This window comes from Acinonyx jubatus, chromosome C1 (assembly GCF_027475565.1).
Source record: "Acinonyx jubatus isolate Ajub_Pintada_27869175 chromosome C1, VMU_Ajub_asm_v1.0, whole genome shotgun sequence".
Taxonomy (NCBI): domain Eukaryota; kingdom Metazoa; phylum Chordata; class Mammalia; order Carnivora; family Felidae; genus Acinonyx; species Acinonyx jubatus.
In genome coordinates this window covers 94,400,855-94,422,489 of record NC_069381.1, presented here as the reverse complement: position 1 = coordinate 94,422,489, position 21,635 = coordinate 94,400,855, and the positions used below count along the sequence as shown (strand labels likewise).

At 43.7% G+C, this 21,635-nt stretch overlaps 1 long non-coding RNA gene across 4 annotated transcripts in view; it reads left to right on the top strand.

Moving 5' to 3' along the window:
- LOC113599193 (uncharacterized) overlaps window positions 1-21,635 on the top strand; it is a 62,990-nt gene that overhangs the window by 18,916 nt on the left and 22,439 nt on the right. Inside the window, exon 1 of one of the 4 annotated variants that reach the window (XR_003419919.2) lies at window positions 2,887-6,976. The exons of the other annotated variants lie outside the window; for them this stretch is intronic. This is a non-coding gene — a long non-coding RNA (uncharacterized LOC113599193). Of the gene's footprint in view, window positions 1-2,886; window positions 6,977-21,635 lie in introns of those variants that run through there. 4 annotated transcript variants of the gene reach the window in all.

Sequence of the window (21,635 nt, the reverse complement as noted above, 5' to 3'; positions counted from 1 at the left end):
TAAGTGTTAGGCACAATGTATCAACTTATGTGAAGAGTACAGCGGAAAAGGCAGACTTGAGGTTATGTGCAGTAATTGGTCTCAGATTTGGACATGTTGAGTTGAAGATATAGGTTTGTTTCTTTAAACTTTATGTATTCATGCATTTATTTAAGTATTTATTTGTAATAATCTTGTAATAAATCTTTAAGTCAAGTTATATAAGTTTTTTTTCCCCCAAAACTGTTTTGGCTATTCTAGGTCCTTTGAACTTCCACATAAATTTTCAAATCAGCTTGTCAATTTCTATAAAATAAAATCTGCTTGGATTTTTACTAGATTTATGCTGGGCAGAATTACTTTGGGAAGAGTTGACATCTTAAGAATATTGTATCTTCCCATTCATTTCTTAAGGTATTTGAAAGTTTCTGTCACCAATGTTTTCTAGTTTTTCTATGTATATGTTTTGCATATATTTTGTTATATTTATTCCTAAGTACTTTGTGTTTTGATGCACTTTTATTATGTGCCTTGGTTTCTCATATTTCTTGCTTGGGGTTTCTTCTGTGGACTTACACTTTTCATAAAATTTGGAAAAGTTTTGGTCATTATTTCTTCAAATATTTCTTATGACTTCTCCTCTTTCTTTTCTTCTTTAGGGTCCACTTGCATGTATAACAGGTTATTTGACATTGTCTCATAGCTCTCTGATGCCCTGGTTATTTTTTCCAGATGCTCAATCTTTCCTTTACCTTCTTGAATATATGGAATATAGTTTTAATAACTTACAATGTCTTTGTCTACTAATTCTATCACCTATGTCATTTCTAGGTCAGTTTTCATTGATTTTTTTTCTTAATTATGGATTTTATTTTTTTGCTTATTTGCATGTCTTTTAGTGCGTGTGTGTGTGTGTGTGTGTGTGTGTGTTGTTGTTGTTGTTTGCTTTTTGTCTTGTGAGTTTTTATTGGATTCTAGACATTATGTATTTTTACTTTGTTGGGTGCTGGGTATTTTTCTATTCCCATAAATATACTTGAGTATTATTCTGGGACATAGTTAAGTTACTTGGATACTGGTCCTTTTGAGGTTCGCTTTGTTAGGGATGGCCAGAACTACTTATCGTCTAAGGCTAACTGCCCACTACTGAATATCCTTCTGAATACTCTATCTGGTAACCTATAAATTATGAGGTTTTCAACTTTGGCTGGTAGGCAAACACTGAGGATTTTTTCCTTTACTCCTTTCAGGTGTTTTTTTTCCTTCAGCTTTAAATATTTTTCTGACTTGAATGTGCTGATCAGCAATCAAGCCAAAGACTCGAGGGAGACCCTTTGCAGATCGCTGGATCTCTCTCTCTCTCTCTCTCTCTCTCTCTCTCTCTCTGTGCAGCTCTCTAATCTCTGATGCTCTTCTATGTGAACTCTAGCTGACTTGGCCTCCTTGGACTCCCCGAATGATCTCCTAAACTAAGGGAGACTTGTTGGCTCTGGCTGGGTTTTATCATAGGGGCTCATCTTGCTTGTTTCCTCTTTTTCAGGGATCACTGTGTGTAATGCCTGACGTCTAATGTCGGAAAGCTGTTGTTTCATATATTTTGTCTGGTGTTTTAGTTGTTTCAGGTGGGAGAGTACATTCTGTCCTGTTACCCCGTCTTGATCAGAATTGAAGTCCTGATACAATTTCAAATGGCATTACAGTTTAGATTTTTTTTCAATAATTTATTCATAGTCTACGAAAAACAGTTGATTTTTGATATTTGACTTTGTATCCTGTGACCTTGCTCAATTCACTTATTAGTTTTCACATGGTGGGGGTAGATTCCTGAGGAATTTCTATATACACAATCATGTCATCTGTAAATACGGCATGTTTTCTTTCTTCCTTCAGAAACTGCATGTGTTCTCTCTCTTTCCCTAGCAAACCCCTCCCCCTGCCTTATTGTTGTATGAGAAACTCTGTTACAATGTTAAGTTGAGGTGAAGAAAGCAAACCTCGCATTGTTCTCGATCTTGAGAGAGGAAAGAATTCAGTCTTTCATCATTAAGTAGGATGCTAGGTGTAGGCTTTTTGTAGATGTCTTTTTTGGGGCTAAAAAAGTTTCTTCTGTTCCTAGTTTGCTGAGAGCCTCACAAGAAATGGATGTTGAATTTTACCAAATGTTTTTTTCTGCATCAGTTGAGATGATAATATAATTCTTTCTCCTTTACTCTCTTAATGTGGTAAATTACAGTGATCAATGATCATTAAATCAGTCTTGGAGTCCTGAGATAAACTCCACTTGATCATGATGTATTATCCCCTTAAAAATGCTTTTTATGTGTTTATGTATTCTATGTACTAATATTTTGTTGAAGATTTTGCATCAACATTCATGAGAGACATTGGGCCAATTTTATTTTCTTGCAATGTGTTTGTCAGGCTTTGATATCAGAGTAATACTGGCTTCATAAAATAAGTTGGTAATAATTCTTCCCCATTTTACTTTCTATAAGAATTTGAGTATGATTGGTATCATTTCTCCCCCTCAGTGATAAGTAGAATTCATCAGTGAAGCTGTTTGGCCTGGGGTTTTCCTTGTAGAAAGTTTTTAAATTAAAAATTCAATTGATTAAAAAAATTTTTTTGGGGGGCGCCTGGGTGGCTCAGTCGGTTGAGCGTCCAGCTTCGGCTCGGGTCATGATCTCACAGTTTGTGAGTTCAAGTCCTGCGTTGGGCTCTGTGCTGACAGCTCAGAGCCTGGAGCCTGTTTCGGATTCTGTGTCTCCCTCTCTCTCTGCTCCTCCCCCACTCGTGCTCTGTCTCTCTCTCTCTCTCAAAAATAAATAAAACATTAAAAAAAACTTTTTTTCATGTTTATTTTTGAGAGAGAGAGACAGACAGAGCATGAGCGGGGGAGGGGCAGAGTGAGAGGAAGATGCAGAATCTGAAGCAGGCTCTAGGCTTCGAGCTGTCAGCACAGAGCCTGATGTGGAGCTGGAACTCATGAACCACGAGATCATGACCTCAGCTGAAATCGAACTCTTAACCGACTGAGCTACCCAGGTGCCCCCCAAATTCTATTGGTTTAATAGATAAAAGGGCTATTCATATTTTCTATTTCTCTTGTGACAGCTTTGGTAATTTGTCTTTCAAGGAATTTTGTACACTTCCTATCTTTTTTTTTGGCCAGCTTTCTTGAAGTGTAATTGACAAACAAAATTGTGAGATATTTAAATTGTATCCTTTAAAGATGAGTAGAATTTGCAGTGGTTCCCTCTATCATTTCTGACATTGGCAATTTGTATTTTTCTCTTTTTCCTTGCCTTTACGTATGTGCAGATTAGTTAGCTTTCACTGCATTGCCAAATCCTACAGTCTCTGTATCAGGCAATGTATATTTTATAGAGCTCTCTCTTTCTTTTTGGAAGGTAATCCCCTGGAATAGTTAGTAATTCTTTATATTACAATTTCCCTGTTCAAATTGGGGTGTGGTTTCTGTCTCCTGAGTGAATCCTGACTGATACACCAATAAAATACTGGAATAGAAATGTCAGCGATGGAGAGGACATGGAAGAGAATTCAGACCCAGGTGGATAGGCTGACTCTGAACAGGGAGAGCGACATCCTTTGAGCCTGGAGACCATAGGAAGGATACATGGTGAGTATCTGACTATATTTATGAGGGAAGGGAGGATGAGAAGCTGAGGGAGTTCCTGGCTTTGATTTTCTCCATGAAGTAGGAGGAAAGCTATCTGCTGAAGGCTTGGGGAGAATGAGGCAGATTTGTAATAGCCCTCGATGAACCTTGCAAAAGACCAATTTGTGTTGGAGTATACAATTTTCTCTACCAGAACTCAGAAATCCAGCCTTATAAGCAAGGCAGGCAGTTTTAGAACTGACTCAGGGTCAGGGTTTTCCAGGACTTGTGAGTAGAAGAAAAAGGGAGCAAGGGTATTAAAGAAGCTGATGAGAAATCATCCAAGTTATTGACCAGAGGTCTAGCGTGGGTTTTGAAAGACTGAGCCCCAGGGTTGAGTGGAGGAGAGAAGATAAACTGTGAGGCCATAAAAGGGTTAAAGTGCTGGCACTCAGTGAGGTCAAGGAATGAAGTAGGAGGAATAGAATAGAGTTGGAAAGGTCATGGTCCAAGTGGGACGTTGAAGTGTAATTTGGGGGGAGGTGGAGCCATGCTAGTAATGGTCCAATTGTGGCCTTGAAAAGTTATTTGAAGTGATCAGGACAAGGTTGGGGGAGGCTAGGGTGTCAGATGAGTTGGCCTCAGCAATTTGTCTCAGGATGGTGGTAGGAGTTAATACAGTGGTGACTGGGGAGAGTCCTCAGCATGGTGTGGGCCAGGGTCAATGATAGCAGCAAGAGGTGAAGGCAATGAGCCATGCAGCTTGAGCAGGACTTTAAATGAGAGTAGAAGAGTAATAGCATGGAACTGGCAAGGGATGGTGGGAGACTGCTGACTCCAAGTGCACCCTTCTTGGCTGGAAAATGGAACTCGTGGGAGCAAGAGCCACTTTCATGCAAGAGGGCTGCAAGGGAACCAATGTCCTTGGGGGTAAGGCCAGGTTTTAGTTACTGTGAGAAGGAGGATATATGGAAAGTTCTTGGAGAGTGTTGTGGATGTAGAATTTGCGTATAGTGGAATGAGGGTTACTAAGAGCGCAGGGGAAAATATTCAAAAGGAAAACAGCAACGTGAAGGTGGAAAGGGCAAAGGTGATGAGCAGTTTGTAGGACTCAAAGTACAGCAACTGAATTTTCATCCATGTATCACAGCACTTGGTAGGCACAGAGTAGGTGCTCAATTAATGTATCTGAGGAATTGTGTAAATCCGTGAATAAAGTCTCTTTTGCAGCTGCTCACTTTGGTTCTCCATTTGTTTACTGGGAATGCTGCTGCTTTTATCCCCCTAGCTCTGAAATTTATAGCTGCGTCCTCTCCAAAGCCCCAATTCTTTCCATCTGGCAGAGTGGGTGTCTTATTATTCTATCCCATTTCACCCTAGGAGGGCGGGGAAAGTCAGGGCTGAATCTTCCTCTGGTTACTACTTGGGAGAAACTGAAGGTCAGAGAGAGCAACGAGTTCACCCACCATCAAGGATTAAGATTTACAGTAAGACAGGGAAAGAAATAGCAGGCTTCCCCCTGTTCTGGCCTGTTCTGGCCCCCAAAGCAGCCCCAGAAGGGTGCATGGGGGGCTCTCAGGGAGCAGCTGTCCAACGTGGCCTGTGGCCGGTCAGGCTCTGCACAAGGCAGTCTCCAGCAGGTGGGGGTGTGGAGTTGCGGAAGGCTGGCAGCTTTAGGTGGAATGAGAAGGCAGAGACGCCTTGCGGCTGCAAGACGGGAGCGGCTCTTCGGAGGAATGAAGTCTTTGGGGTTTGCGCGGCCAAGCTTGGGAGATGGACTTCTGCTAACCCATTGGTTTCCAGCCGTCACTCCACAGCCACGTTGCTTCGTTAGAGGAGCAGGAAGCAACAGGAGATGGATGCCCCCTGCCTCTTTTTCCTCTTTGGCCTCAAGGTCTGAGTCCTGAGGTCTTGACGGTGGGGAATGTAGCCTAATGGAGAGTGCACAGGGTTTGTGGCTTTTAAGTCCCGGCGCCCCCACACTCTGGCCACGCACACAGGCTACTTCCAGACCTCTGCGAGTGAGTGATAAAGGCGCCTGTCCCACCTTCTCACACTTTATAGGTGAAAGCCTTGGCAGACTGAAGACTGTAAAAATATAAGAATTTATTGTTAATGATTAATGGGGTAGTTAATGGCAAAACTATGTTCCTTGATCTATTCTAGAGGAGGAAAGAGGACCTTTAGGAAAGAAGACTTTCTTATTTGCAAAAGAACTGACCCTTTTGACTGTATGTTTTCACCTCTGTGAGGTCATAGAGTGGAGGGGTAAGAATGCCAACTTGCGGTGGAACATAGGAGGGAGGTAATAAGCACTTGGGAAACAGAGAGCACAACAATAAACTACCATCTCTTAAGTATCTGCTATACTCCAGGCCCATTACACGTGTTGTTTAACATCATCATCACAGCAGGCTGACCGGGTAGATGTACTTATCTAACTAGAAATGGAACCTTAGAATCTGAGAGGTTAAGTACTAGCAGAGAGTTCCCCAGATAAAAAGTAGCGATGGCAGGATTTGAACCCATGCCTGCTTGGCTCTCATAGCCCAGGCCTTTCCTGCTGTAATGTGTGGCCTTATACTTGACTAAATCTCCAAAAAACTTTTCTAGGGACCTGTCCTAAGCTGGTTACTTAAGAATCACTCAGGAAACTTGTAAAAATGTGTATTTTTAAGCGCTCCCCCAGGGAGAATGTCATCACAGATTTAGGTTTTTCCTTTCTCTTTCTTTCTTTGCATTTCATATCCTCCCCCATTACTTCAGCTGTTTAAGGGACTACAGTAATCAATACTTTTGTCTTTCAAACATCTTATACCTTATACTTTTTCTTGAAAACACTGGCAAATGCACATTCATTTTGTCAAGCCAGGGACCCCCGAGGTTCCCCAACAGACTGTTATACAATCAGCAACTCCCACTTGTTCCAACAATATACTTTTATCCACTTATTCTGCTGGGGTGCAAGAGTCATCTTTAGGACACAGTTCACTGCTGGGAGAGGCCTCCCCTTGGGCAGGACTTGGCCCTGGGAGGGAAACAGAAGCAGAAAGCAGTGGATTCCTGGGGTTTTATTCATCTAATCATTCAGTAAGTAATAACTGAGTACTATGTGGCAGGCAGGGGCGAGATGTTGGGGATGGAGTAATCATAAAACAAAGTCTCTGTTCTCATGGGGTTTTGCAGAGGTGGGCACAGAAAGCCTGGCATCTGAGCTGAGACCTGACAGATGACAGAGTGAACCGTGAATTGCTGGGGAAAAGCATACCAGGCAGAGGGAACAGCGAGTGCAAAGACTCCCTTGGGGGAGTTTGAGGTAGTGCAAGAAGGCTAGTATCCAGCAGGAAGCCTGGAGTGGAGTGTGCAAGAAGGAGCAAGGTATGAGATGTAACACAGGTTAAGTAACACAGGTTGGAACACGTGGGGCCTTGTAAGCCATTGTGAGAATTTGGAGTTTTCTTCCAAGTAAGATGAGAAGGAATTGGAGAGTTTTGTGCAGGGGAGTGACATGATTCAGTTGGGGTTTTCACAGGGTCACTCTGCGTGTGGTGTTGAGAATTCACTCTAGGAGAGGGGCGCCTGTGTGGCTCAGCTGGTTAAGCGTCTGACTCCTGGTTTCGGCTCAGGTCACGATCTTACAGTTCATGAATTGGAGCTGGGTGTTGGGCTCTGTGCTGACAGTGTGGAGCCTGATTGGGATTCTCTCTCTCCCACTCTCTCTGCTCCTCCCCTGCTCATACTCTCTCTCTCTTTCTCTCTTCCTCTCAAAAACAAATAAACATTAAAAAAGAGAGAGAGAGAGAATTAACTCTAGGGGGGCAAGGGTGCTAGCTGAATCCCAAAGCAACTTTGCATATCTCTTGAACATTTTGTCTGATTCTAATCCTCATCTCTACCACGTTGGCCAGAGAGGGACCACAGGCCCTCTCTGATCCTCTGCCATCATCCTCCCTGTCCCTCCTGCCCCTCTTAGTGGTATACCGTAATCTCCAATGGTTGCAAACGGATAGTGGTGGCAGACATGGTAATGGTGGGGATATTGGCCACATTAGTGGTGTCAAAATGCCCCCACTGTACCAGAAATAAAGAGATCTCAACTGTGGGAACAAAATGGCAGAGCCACACCTCATTTACTCACTGACTCACTCACTTATTCTTTTAACTTCTGTTGAGCACATACCTTGTGCCAAGGACTGCACGAGCCACTGGAGAATGAGGCAGTTTTGAAAAGGTCCCTAATATGTAAACACTGCCTTAGAAGAAACTCTCAAACTAATTACTAACATTTATCAAGCACTTTGGATGGGTCAGACACTGATTTAAGTGCTTTTTATGTATTACCATATTTAATCATTTAAATTAACTCTATTAGACAGGTACTATTTTACCTGTCATTTTAAAGATGAGGAAGTTGAGGCACACGGAGGTCAGGCATGCTGGTCAAGGTCACCCAGCTATAAAGTAAACTGAGATCTGGGCCCAGAAAATCTAGCTCTACTACTGTGCTTCTTAGACAAAAGGAGAGATGGCTAAATGTACAATTATAATGCGATGTGATGAGTATTCACTAGAACTACTGGGAGCTTTTGACATTATTGAGGGGCAAGGCCCAAAGCTTTTTCAAATTTCCAATCCTGTTAATGCCACTGTAGTATATAACTTCTCCCCATAAAATGCTGTAAAGTACAACTAAGATTTTTAAGTGATGCTTCCAGATTCTTAATAAAAGATTAAAGTAATTTATAAAGCTATTTTCTGGCTAAGAACCATCCCTTTCTTGGACTGCTTCACTCACTCATCATTTTCATCACAAGCTGATAGCTTTTCTTTGGGCAGTCCATTCTTCACAAAGGGAAAAAATAGTTTTTATAACAAGGAGAGACCAACCAAATGGGGCTGGGCTCGGAAGGCCTGGAGGTGGGTGGTGGCTGGGCTTACTCATTGTCTCAGCTATTCCTCTTCTGTGGGGACCTCATAGCTGGCTGGAATCGAGTTTGTGCCTTGGGAAAATGACAAATCACGTTAAGTTGTGGACCTCTGGGATCCTTTGGGAACCGTTAACCACAAATCTTACATCTTAGAATGCTGAGGGGGTATATTACTAGAGTCTCAGGTGATGGGAGAGCACAGACTGGGCCACAGACTAACTCTGCTTGGAAAAGACAAGGAGAGCTTCAAGGGGTAGATGAAGTTGAGCAGGGCTTGAAAGATGCATTGACATTCATCAGGCAGTAAGGTGAAGGTGTTGTAATAAAGGAAGAGTTTGCTTCAAGGATCTGAGGGAGGGCTCAGCCGTCTAGGCCTTCTAGAATCATTCCATCCAAAACCACTAAATGTCTTGTGGGGTGGAATCAAAGTGGGACTTTTTCTACTTCGTATGATATTGTAATAAAAAGTTATATATTCCCTCTTGAGTGTTTTCTCTCTCTCTCTCAAACTTTATTGAGGTATAATTGGCATACAATAAACAGCACATAATTAAATTCACAAATTTTATGAGTTTTAAACATATTTATGAAGCTGTTGCCACAATCAAGATAGCGAACATACCTGTCACCCCCAGAAGTTCCCTGTGACCCTTTGTACTCCCTCCTTCCTACCCTTTCTTGCCTCTTCACTCTTTAACTCTTGAGACCACTCATCTGTTCCCTGCCACTATAGATTGGTTTGCATTTTCTAAAATTTTATATAATGGAATCATACAAAATGTACTTTTTTTTTACACACATAATTCTTTCACTTTCTTTCCCCTAGCATAATTATTTTGAGATTCATCCATATTGTTGTACATATAGTAGTTCATTCCTTTTTACTGTTGAGTAATACTCCATTGTGTGGATGTACCACCATTTGTTTCTCCATGCTGCTAATAAAGGGCGTGTGGGTTGTTTCAGTTTGGGGCTATTACAAGTAAAGTTGCTATAAGCATTCTTATACAAGTCTTTTATGGACTTGTTCTGTCTTTTCATTTGGGTAAATACCTTGGAATATGGCAGGAAATAGGTTTACTTAAAAAAAAAAAAAACCTGCCAGTTTTTCTAAATGGTTGAACCATGGAAGGTTCAGTTGTTCCACATCCTCGCCAACACTTGTATGGCCATCTTTGAATTTTAGACATTCTAATAGACTTTTAGTGGTACCTCACTGTGGTTTTAAATTTGCATTTCTTTGATGACTAATTATGTTGAGCATCTTCTCATGTAGTATTCATTTTCCAACTGTTTTCTTTGTTGAAGTGTCAGCTCGAATCATTAACCCATTTAAAAAACTGGTTGTTTGCATTGTTGAGTTTTTAGATCTGTTGTGTATTCCGGACACAAACCTTTTATCAGATATATGTTTTACAAAGAGTTTCTCCAAGTATATGGCTTGTTATTTTATTCTCTTAGCAGTGTCTTTCATAGAGCAAAATGTTAATTTTGATGAAATTCAATTTATCAACTTGTTTTCTTGTATGGACTGTGCGTTTAGTGCCACGTCTGAGAAATATTTGCTTAACCCAAGTTCAGGAAAGTCTTTCATGTTTTCTCTTAGAACTTTTAGTTTTTTTTTTTTTTTATTGAGATATAGCTCGCCTACTCTTTAAAAGTGCACATTTCAGTGGTTTTTAGAATATTCACAAAGTTATGCAACCATCACCACTATCTAATTCCAGAACATTTACATCACCCCCTCAAAAAACCTTGTACCCATGAAGCAGTCATTCCCCATTTCTCCCTCCTCCCAGACCCTGGCAACTGCTGATCTACTTTCTATATCTATGGATTTGTCTATTCTGGACATTTCATATACACTGAATCACACAATATGTGGCCCTCTGTGTTAGACTTCTTCATTTACCATAATGCTTTCAAGGTTCTCCAGGTGATAGCATATATAAGTACTTTAATCCATTTTATGGCTGAATAATATCCTGTTGTATAGATATACTGTATTTAGTTTATGTATTCACGAATTGATGGGTGTTTGGATTCTTTCCACTTACTGGCTCTTATGAATAATGCTCGTATGAACATTTGTGTATGAGGTTTTGTATGGACATATGTTTTAGGTTCTTTTGGATATATAACCAAGGGGTGGAATTTCCGGGTCATATGGTAACTCTGTGTTTAAACTTCCTGAGGAACTGCTGGAATGTTTTCCAAGGCAGCTGCACTATTTTACACTCGTATCATCAATGCATGAGAGTTCCAATTTCTCCACATCCTCTCCAATACTTGTTATTGTTCATGTTCCTTTTTTTTTAAAGTTTATTTATTTGTTTTGAGAGAGAGAGAGCACTCATGTGAGCGGGGGAGGGGCAGAGAAGGAGAGGGAGAGAATCCCAAGCAGGCTCTGTGCTATCAGTGCAGAGACTGATATGGGGCTCGATCCTAGGAACCATGAGACCATGACCTGAGCTGAAACCAAGAGCCATATGCTTAACCAACTGAGTGCCCCTCATGTTCTTCCTCTTTTTTTTTTTTTTTTAGATATAGTCATCCTGATGGGATATGACATCCTAGTATGCCATTTTGGTTTTGATTTGTATTTTCTTAATGAGTAATGATGTTGAACATCTTTTCATGTATATATTGAGTATATTTTTTTCTTTGGAGAAATGTCTATTCAGATTCTTTTCCCATTTTTAATTGGGTTATTGTTTTTTTATTGTTGAGTTGTAACAGTTCTTTAAATATTCTGGATACTAGTCTCTTATTGGATTGCCTTTTTGCCTAGTGGGGAAGGTTCGAGTATTCCCTACTAAGTATGATATTAGCAGTAGATTTGTAGCTATTCTTTTCTTTTTAAAAGATTAAAAAAATTTTTTTAAGTAATCTTTATACCAAACATGGGGCTCGAGCTCACAACCCTGAGATCAAGAGTCACATGCTCCACTGACTGAGCCAGCCAGGCACCCTGTTTTTTTTTTTTAAATATTCTTTATCAAGTTGAGAAAATTCCCCTCTCGTCCTAGCTTACTAAGAGTTTTCATTATGAGTTGGTGTTGGATTTGTCAAATGCTTTTTCTGTATGTATTGATATGGTGTGATTTGTATGAACCTATGGTGTGATCTGTATGAACCTATGATGTAATGGATTACCTTAATTGATTTTTAAATGTTGAACCATGCTTGTATACCTGAGATAAACCCCACTTGGTCGTGGTGTATATATTTTTTTACACATTGTTGGATTCGATTTGCTAATATTTTGCTGGGGATATGGTTCAAAGTTTTTAGTTTTGATGAAGTACAATTGATATATATTTTCTTTATTTTGCTTGTATGCATTTCTTTTTTTTTTACTTTTTTTTTACATTTATTTATTTTTGAGAGATGGAGAGAGACAGAGCACAAGTGGGGTAGGGGCAGAGAGAGAAGGAGACAGAGAATCCAAAGCAGGATCCAGCCTCTGAGCTGTCAGCACAGAGCCTGACGTGGGGCTAAAACTCACAAACCGTGAGATCATGACCTGAGCTGAAGTCGGATGCCTAACCGACTGAGCCACCCAGGCGCCCCTGTATGCATCTCCTTTTAAGCAAAACACACAAATCATAAAGTATTCTCATTAAGGACAACATATTCTAAAACCCTAAATCTCAATTTCATGTTATAGCCATTTAAAGGGTGGAATTGACATGGGGGAAAGGGAGACAGTGAGGGTGACTGCTTACTTGGACTTTAGACTTCAAAGTATGGTTGAATGATAGCCACTGACCCTGAGCATTGAACACCTTAGTCCAGGACACCGGGCTGTTCAGGAACTCCTTTAATCATGAGACTTTAGTAGCTTTCCTCCAGAAGGGATGGAGACATAGCTGCCAATAGGAAGTTACTGTCTGGGCAGGGGTGTTGCCTTAGGGGTGACTAAGAGTGAGGATAAAGGGTCAGGATGAACAAGAGCCTGAGTCAGATTGAGCATCCCAGCTGGGTTCTCTGGGAACCAGATGCTGAGTGAAATTAGGAGTACAGAAGAGAATTAACATCTGCGAAAGGAAAAGGCAGGATGCAGGATTGGCTGGAAGGAGGTCTCAGCCCATCATGAGGACCTGCTAAAACCTCTGCCAGTCCCAGGGGGGCGCTCTGGGGCAGCACTGCTCGTTAGAGCAGCTCCGCGTTGGTAGAAAAGGGCTGGACCCGTGTACCACCATCTTGCTCAGCCATTGGCTGGGACCATCCCTGAAAAGAGTAACTGTGACTCAAAAGCTGAGGGGTCCCTGAAGGAACTAATTGCTGGAGGCAACGAGAACCAACACTTTTGGTGGCAGGGTAACGAGTCCTTTATTGAAAGGGCGATATAAGCAGTAAATATCCATGTATGCCATACAGACAGATCTGAGGTTCAAATCCCAGCGATGTGTGACCAGAGGCAACTACTCTGACTCAAGTTTCCTCATCTGCAAGATGGAGAAAGGGCCTTCCCTACGGGGTTGTGGGAGGATTAAGTGATGTGAGGGTGAACGTAGTGCCTAATATAATACAGGCACTCAGTAAGGTTTCTTCCTTTCCCCTGGGTGGAAACTAGCCAAGGGAACATCTTGCTCCACGAGCCAGTTCCCACCCTGCTCTTTATAAACTTTGTTTTTTTCTCACTTTCCACTAGGGGATCAAGCCCCTATGGCAGTTTCCTGACCCTCTGGGTGTGCTGCCTCTGTGTCCCAGGGCCCAACTTGTTCCTCTCCAGCCTTTCTCAGCCTGGAAACTCAAAGACCTCCATGGTTGTTTGGCCCTCCCATGCGGGGACCACTGGATGATGTTGGTATGAGGCGGGGTAATGCTTCCTGGAATGCACCAGAAGCGAGCACATTGCACCAGCTGCCTGTGAGTGCGTTTCACTGAGGGTTCCTGTCAGCGGAAACCATCGTGTTCCTCTTTCTAAGTGCCTCGTTAAAAGCCTGAGGACAGATCCCTCCTCCATCACTTAATGTCTCCACCTGGGAGGTGAGGCAGTGCCTGAATGAGAAGGAGAAAGGTTTGGTCTGTCCAGTTCACTATCCTTCTTTGGGGTGCTCTGTCTATTGGGATGCAGGTTTCCATGGTCCAGTTACTTTCTGTATGCCTGTAACTGGGCCCAATTTACTGGGGAGTCTCAACTCTTTGGTGTATAAACAGAGCAGTTTTATTTCTTCCAGTAACTGCCCCCGGCTACACTGTGCCAGATCTCTCTTTCCTGCTGGGGAGCAGCTCCCTTAACGACGTCTTGGTCTGGTTCCATAACTTTCCAGCCACTTTCGGTTACTACAACAGCCTCGTTCCGGTAATTAAGACTCAATCTTTTACATTTTTAAAACTTACATTACAAACTTGATTCAAAGCTCTTCTCCTCCCCTCCCTCCAGCATTAGCTAGTGCTGGGCTCTGGCCATTTGGGGCAGCGGAGGGGAACTGAGGACTGGCTTGAAGGCACCCCATTCACCTCCTCTTGGAGGTCTTAGCATCTCAGTTTGAGGCTGAGAGGATGGATGGGAGGAAGAGACTTCTTTGTATGACTTATGGGGATGGGGGAGGTGTCTCATGTCCTTTACCTCTTCCTGGTTCTTTCTGGTTTTGTTATGCTGGAGAGTTCGCCTGGTCCCCTCCATCACTGAAGACGACCTTTCCCCCCTGATGCCACAGTCTCCCAGCTGTACCTCCCTTTGGCCTCACCAGAGCTACAGTCTTCCAGTGACTCCATTCTCTGGCTTATGCATCCATCTGTGAATTCAGCAGCAACCTGGGCAAATCTTTGGCTCCTGCCCTTGAGCTGATTTCTGTGCATCTCCACATGGAGCCACAGGGCCTGCTGGAGTGATTGTGGCCTTCAAGGGTCACACACACCTGGGATGGGAGAGCTACCCCCCATCTTCCTGGTCATGCTGCACCGGGTCCCTTCAAGCCCTGCTGGGTGGGGTACTGCCGTGGGCCTCTTGCTTTCAGAATCTCCAGGCCTGCAAAGGGTCCAAGTCTTTGCATTCGAGTATAATTCTAGATCTCAGGTAGAGATGCCAAACAGTCTGCTTTTCATTCCCACTGTGGGGGTGTGGAACAAACAGGCCGGTCAGCTGTAGTCCTAGGCTTTCGAGACAATGATCTGTGCCTGTGAGGCATCATGGGGTTCGTACATCCTCTTTTCCTTTGCATCAGGGTGGAAAAGCACCCCATTTCTTCTCCATGGTGGGGGGAGAGGACAGGCCTGCCTTACCATCTCCCCTCCTATCAGTCCTTTTTATGCCCCGACTGGAGGTGGGCTAGGCTCTGGTTGATTCCAAGGTTTCCTGCCTCTATATGCTCTGTGTGGAGGTGGCTGCGTCCATCTGCTGGTGACTTGGTGGTAGCTCTTGGGGGGGTGGCCGGCTCCTCTCCTGATCTTTAGGCCTTGGCTTCAAGTCTAAAATGGGAAAACACGCAAGGATTTGCTCAGCACTATACCAGAATACCTTGTCTCTTGTCCTCTACACCATGTTGAAGTTGTTCTTCCTCCTGGAAGGATTCCTTGATTACATCCCATCAGACTGAAATTCTCCTTTACTGCGCCCTACCCCCCCCCCCCCCCCCCGCCGCCCCCGCCTCAGCTCTCAGGCTCTTCGTGTGTGGTTAGTTCACACACATGAGAGCAAGTGAGGTTTAATTCATGTCTTGACCAGTTTTTATGTGTTACAAGGGTAGTTGGTGTTTATTGAACTCTTGCCACATGCCATCTACTGTCCTAAGCATGTCATCTCATCCAGTCCTCATCTTATCCAGTCCTCATGCCACAATCCAGGGAGCTAGGTGCTATTATTATGCCCATTTTACAGATGAGAACACTCAGCAGGGATAAAAGTGTTAAGTAGCTTCTCTAACATTTATAGCCACAAATGATATAAACAAGCAGTCTAAATCCCAAGCTCAGATCCTCTACCAGTATTCCGTTCTGCCTACTTGGTTTGATCCTGTGGCCCGTCTGCCCCCTCCGACTTCCTCACCCCCAGAGCCCTAAGTGAGTACTTGCAGATCAGTGTGAAGTACTTCCCATAATGATTTTGTTTGGACTAATTTTTTCCCAGGGAGACCTGAGGTCTGGGCCGCATATCCAGGATAGTCCACCTGAGCACTTCTTTCCATCTGGAAAATGAAAATCTCTATTGTTTGTGTGGTGCATTTACTTCCATTGTCTCCTGGGTGCTTGTAACTGCTCTGAGTAGAAAGGTATTATCATCGTTCTTTTTTTTTTTAAAGTTTATTTTTATTTACTTTGAGAGAGAGAGAGAGAGAGAGAGCTTGCGTGTGCAAGTGGGGGAGGGGCAGAGAGAGAGGGAGAGAGAGAATCCCAAGCAGGTTCTGTGCTGTCAGAGCAGAGCCCGATGTGGGGCTCGAACTCATGAACTGTGAGATCATAACCTGAACTGAAATCGAGAGTTGAACACTTAACCGACTGAGCCACCCAGGCGCCCCTCACCATTCTCTTTTTATGGGTGAGGAAACTGAGGCACAGAGGCGAGATGCTTGTGTGAAGTTATGCAGCTTGTATGCACGGGGCCTGGGACCTGGAACCAAATCTTCTGTGTCCATTCTATCATGCCACAGGTTCATCCCCAGTGTCCTTCGCCTGGGACCCTCAAGCTCCTGTCCCTTTGCTCCCGTCTCTTCTAGCCTCCTCACACTGGCCTCACCCACATCCTCCTGCCTCTCCCAGGAGGGAGTGCCTCTTGGTGTAGGGGAACTGGGTGGGCCTTGAAGCCTTCTGACCGTGACCCCCAAGCCCCTTGAGGGGCTGCTCACTGCCTTTATCGGCCCTAGTCACCGTGGACGTTATTTATTGTCAGATAAGTGTATTTCCAAATACAACAGAAAACGAACAAACAACCGCAGTGACAGAGCTGTAAAACACCCTACCGGCTCGCTCACTTGAAGAAAAGCCTGCACAACTAATTAACCCGGGCAGGCCTCCGTGGTGTTTGGAAACAAGCTTGGAATTAATAGTGCCCTTCTCAGCTGCTGGAGCCAGCCGCTAAATCTTCATTGGGCAGTAGCAAGAGAGAGACACAGAGAGTTATAGAGACAGAGGGAGGCCAAGATGGAAGTGTAGACAGAGAAACAGGGCAAGATAAACACAGTTACCCATTTGCCTCCAGACCCATATATATCATCTTAGCTAGACTTAGGATTCTAGAAAGACAGACAGACACACTGCATTTCTTCTTAAAGTGAGAGGTAAGAAGAGAAAATAGAGGCTTTGTCTGGCTCAGAGCACATTTTGTTTCTGTACCACTAAAGTCAGAGAATCAGAGGCTTCTGGGCTGGAAGGGGCTTATGAGAGGTCGTCTGATTCAGTGGCTCTAAGATTATTTTTAGCAGCAAAACGCTTTCTTGAAATGAAGTCACCTGCAGAAGTAGCAGAGCACCCCAATGGGGTTTGTGGCCTCTAGCAGCCCCTGCCCTCCTGCCCACATGGCCGGCAGCATCCCCAGGACCCTCAGGGCTCTGGAGAGCATAGCTGGAAAACTAAAGCCACCTTGGCCTTGGTGTGGTAGGGCTCTGGAGTGTCCCTTGTCACTGGATTCAGGCTTAGCCTAATTTGGGAGTCACCAGAAGGGACAGTGTGGTAAGGAGGATCCACCTGGTAAAGGAGGTGGGCTACCCAAGAGGACCTCTACTCTCTCATTCTCGAACCTGTTGGGTCCTGGAACTTCGATGTCTACTTTCCTTAGAGACCTTTGTTGGCAGGAGTTGGGGAACTGGCTTGTTGAACTTCAGTGATGGAGTCTCAGTGGGCGAACTTCATGAATCATTACCTGACCCTGACTTTGTCTCAGGGAGGCTCTGTATAGGTCCACATCAAGTTCAGGAGGGGGAACCAAGAGTATGAGAAGGATGCCTCCCTTCTCTGGAAGAATATGGATGACTGCCAGAAGGGAACTTCCTAAGAGGCCATCCAGGTATGCCTTGTCGAGATGACTGGTGATCCACAGGGGAAGTTGTACTTTGTACGTATTTTTCCCCCCTCATCGAGGAAGGAGAGGTAGTGGCCTAAGGCTGCCATCCATCTGAGTGTCTCTGTGAGGATTTGTCTGTTCTTCTCTGGGGAGGTTGCCACTTGCTTCTGGAGGCCCTGTTCTCCACATTAAGAGAGGAAAACCCCCGAGGCCAGGTGGAAAGGCCGCCCTTGGAGTCAGTAGTGGGTGGGGGAAAGGATGTAGACAGTGAGACCAGGCACTGTGTTTGGAGCTTTCCCATTTCCGATGAACCCTGAGCGCCCTTGGCTCAGGCCTAGACAACAAGGGGGCACAGTAAGGAGGAGAAAACACAAATCAGGAAGTAATGCTTTTTTTGAAGGAGAAATTATAAATTGCAATTTAATCACATAATTACTTTGACACTCTCAAGCAAGCTAATTTCTTCCCTTGCCTCATTTCATCCACTCGGTGAGATGAATCTTAATGAATAATGTCCTATGAATATTTAATTTTTGATCAATTTGAATTTTCTCTGGCATACCTGCTGGAGACATAAATCAGCTCCTATTTTACCCAGCAGAGTGAATTTGATAGCGGTCTGGGTGGATCTCTGTCCATGGCCACAGAAGTGGCTTGCCTGAAGGTCTGGTTTGCCACCATCTCAGTATCATGATTTGGACATCCCTGATGCCTTCCCTAAGTTGGGTCCTCTATGCTGGCCCCACCAGCAGATGCCTGAAGCCAGTGATTCTCCAAGCAGACAAAGTGGCTCCACAGATGACTTCCCACAGGTGCTCCCTCTCATATCCTTATTTTCCCGGAGACTTAAAGAGCCTCCCTCCTGATACTGACTTTATCCTTCCTGGCCCCTGGGGACAAATGTTACCATTCAAGACACAGGTATCTGGAGAGGCAACATTAAGAGAAGTATCATTCTCAGCTGTTAGGGAAGGCGTCTTTCATGAGACAATACTTGATATTTGTACAGCACTTTATGGTTCGCAAAGTGACTTCACGTACATCTTTTCATGTCTTAACACATCCCCGTGTTTTACCTCTCTTTCCTAGCTGTGAGGTGAGGGAATGGGGCTGGAGAGAGCTCTTTCTTACTTTGGTCAGGAGGGTAAGTAGAAGAACTCACAGCCTGGAAGGACTCCTGAGTTGAAAACCAGGAAAATGAGTCCCAAGTGAGCTATCTATAGAAAGGAAAGTTGAGTATTTGGTACTGGGATCTGGAGGAGGAAAGAAATAGGCAAGCTGGAGGTGGGCTCGATAATGGGTCAATGACAGTGACGGTACTTTTTGAGAAAGTAATTGTTTCAAGGGGATAGATCACATGGTTAACATGTATTTTGAATGTATACCCATATCCTGAAACTTCTGTTTTCCTAAAGCTTTCCACCCAGGAAAGCAAAACATTTTAGTGCTTTAGGAAGGGCAAGAACCGCCTAGAACAAAGAAGTCATTGTTCAGCTTTAAATCTCAGAGACAACTTCCTGTTTCAGAGTCCATTAGGACCAAACACTCTTGAAAGTAAGGTTTCATAGAGAAGGAAGATAAATTTTTGAATTCATTGCCCTCCCTGATCATAGAATATGATCATAGAATTTTCTTATAAACAATAGGGTAGAGCTGGTTCAGACTCTGGTGTTATGGAAGTCACTTAGGAAGCTGAAGGGGTATGGAAGAAGAAGGGAAAGATGGAGGAGGGACAAGAGAGTCAGAATCCCAGTGTCCTCATTTCCAACTCCCCTGGGCCAAAATACTGGACGTGGTCAAAACATTCCAGGGGTATGAATGAATCAAGAACATGGCATTTAATGTCTCCAGCCTTATATTCCCCTCCACATGGCACAGGAGTTAAGGTGAAGGGAGGTGGGCATTAGATGAGACTGAAGTAGTCCTTCCGTTCTCCATGGCCTGGGCCGTTGGGCCGCAGAACTTGGAAGCTCTTATGTGCCCTGGTTGAGATGCCAAGAGAATTTGTAGTTGAGCGGAGGACTGGGGTTGGAATGAAGACTTCACGGAGCAGGGGACTTTGCAACTGGAGGAATAGGACCAAAACTGTGATCTTTAGTCACGGGTGTTAGTGTGTCTACCTGGATGACAAGTCAGTCAGGATCAGTTGTGGCCAAGCATAGGAGCCAGACCAGATGACAAGCCCAGTGGCAGAGGTTAGTTTGATCAGAGGTTAGTTCTCCTCTCTTATTACTACAAGATCAAGTAAATCCACCATCTACCCAGCTACTGTTAAGGAAGAGTCAGGGTGGTTGGAGGAGAAAATCTGAAAATCTGAAAGTCTGAAAATCTGAAAGTCTGAAGCCATCCAAAGGGATGTTTATGTCAGCGCCAGTAATTTCCAAGATGAACTCCTTCTTTCAACCCAAGTTTCTAGAACACAGAATTTGAGACAAAACTTATATGCCAAAGTTTTACTGCCCGCAGTCCCAGGGTAGCAAAAATAAGGGAAAAAAAGAAAGTGGCATGGGGAAGGAGAGAAGGCATTGCTGAGCTAGCCACAGCTTCACAAGAAATCCCTTTTGATTGTTCAGACACATGGGCCTTCTTCCAGATGGGCCACGAGAAACCACCACACCTCAAAATAGTCTGTGGATGATTTGCATTTATTTGCTATTTTTTTTTATTAAAAAATTTTTTTAACGTTTATTTATTTTTGAGACAGAGAGAGACAGGGCATGAACAGGGGAGGGGCAGAGAGAGAGGGAGACACAGAATCGGAAACAGGCTCCAGGCTCTGAGCTGTCAGCACAGAGCCCGACGCGGGGCTCGAACCCACAGACCATGAGATCAGGACCTGAGCCGAAGTCGGACGCTTAACCGAGCAAGCCACCCAGGCGCCCCCATTTATTTGCTGTTTTTAACTCTTTCCTACCTTTAAATGGTCAACATTTCCCTCTACTGCACTATGAGGTTGTGCTCTCTGGTCCCTCTAGGAAGATTCTGAAGAAGTAGGAGATCCCATGCCTATGATGCGGCCCTTTGTGGCAGTCAAAAAATATGTCCACAAATGCTTTCATACTCTCCTCAGGAAGTAGAGCCTAATTCCTCTCCATATGAGTGAGGGCTGGTCTGGGTGACTTACTTCTAGCAAATGGAATAAAGTGAAAATAACAATGTGTGATTTCAGAGAGTAGGTCATAACAGATATCGTGTCTTCCTTCTTGCTCTTAAATTACTTGCTTTGGGAGAAGCCAGCTTCCATGTTGTGAGTATATTCAAGTAGTCCATTGGAGAGGCCTACTTGGTGAGGATCTAAAGCCTCTTGCCAATAGTCACGAGAGTGAGCCATCCTGGAAGTGGATCTCCAATTTACAACATGAAACTGAAGTGCGGTGAAGCCTTCAGTACTGAAATTCCTGTCAACATCTTAACTGCCATTTCAGGAGAGACCATTGCTAGACCGACCCCCCAGCTAAGCCACTCCAGGTTCTTAACCCACAAAAACTGTGAGATAATACATATTTGTTGCTGTAAGTCCCTAGTTTTGAAGTAATTTGTTACAAAGCAGTAAGTAAAAACATGCCCTTTATCTGAGTCTCTGGAAGTGGTAAGAGGAATAAGAATCTTCATAGGTCTTATTGAATCAGACCTGGGCACTGGAGTTGCTGTGGCTCCTGCCATGGTAGGCACACTGGAGCATCTGCAGAAGCTCTCACTTTGGAGAAGGCTGAGAGTTAGGAGATGAGGCAGTGGTAGCTGTGGCTGGGACTATCTATTGAGCGTGTGGCTGGATGAAAGAGGCAAATAGGGCCAAGCAAATCTGGGGAGACCCATGTACTGGGTCTGGTCCACTGAATTCCTGTTCCTTAGTTCAACTCTTCCCACTAGGGTGGAGTCTCCAGAAGCATAGCTAAGCATGTTATGGAGAAATAAAGAAGCCACAAATGTTTGCATATCTGCACGATAGTGTGAGTAGAATGCAGACAACTATTTTTGTTAAAATAATAAATTTCTGTTGCAAAAATATTAAAACAATATGGAAAATGCACAAAAGATAAAGCAAGCATCACCCAACAACCCATGATCCAGAGAGAACACTGTTATGTAACTTAATTTTTTATACTCACTCCTTATGTTGACATTTTCCTTTGCCAATAAATATAATTATACTTATCTTTTC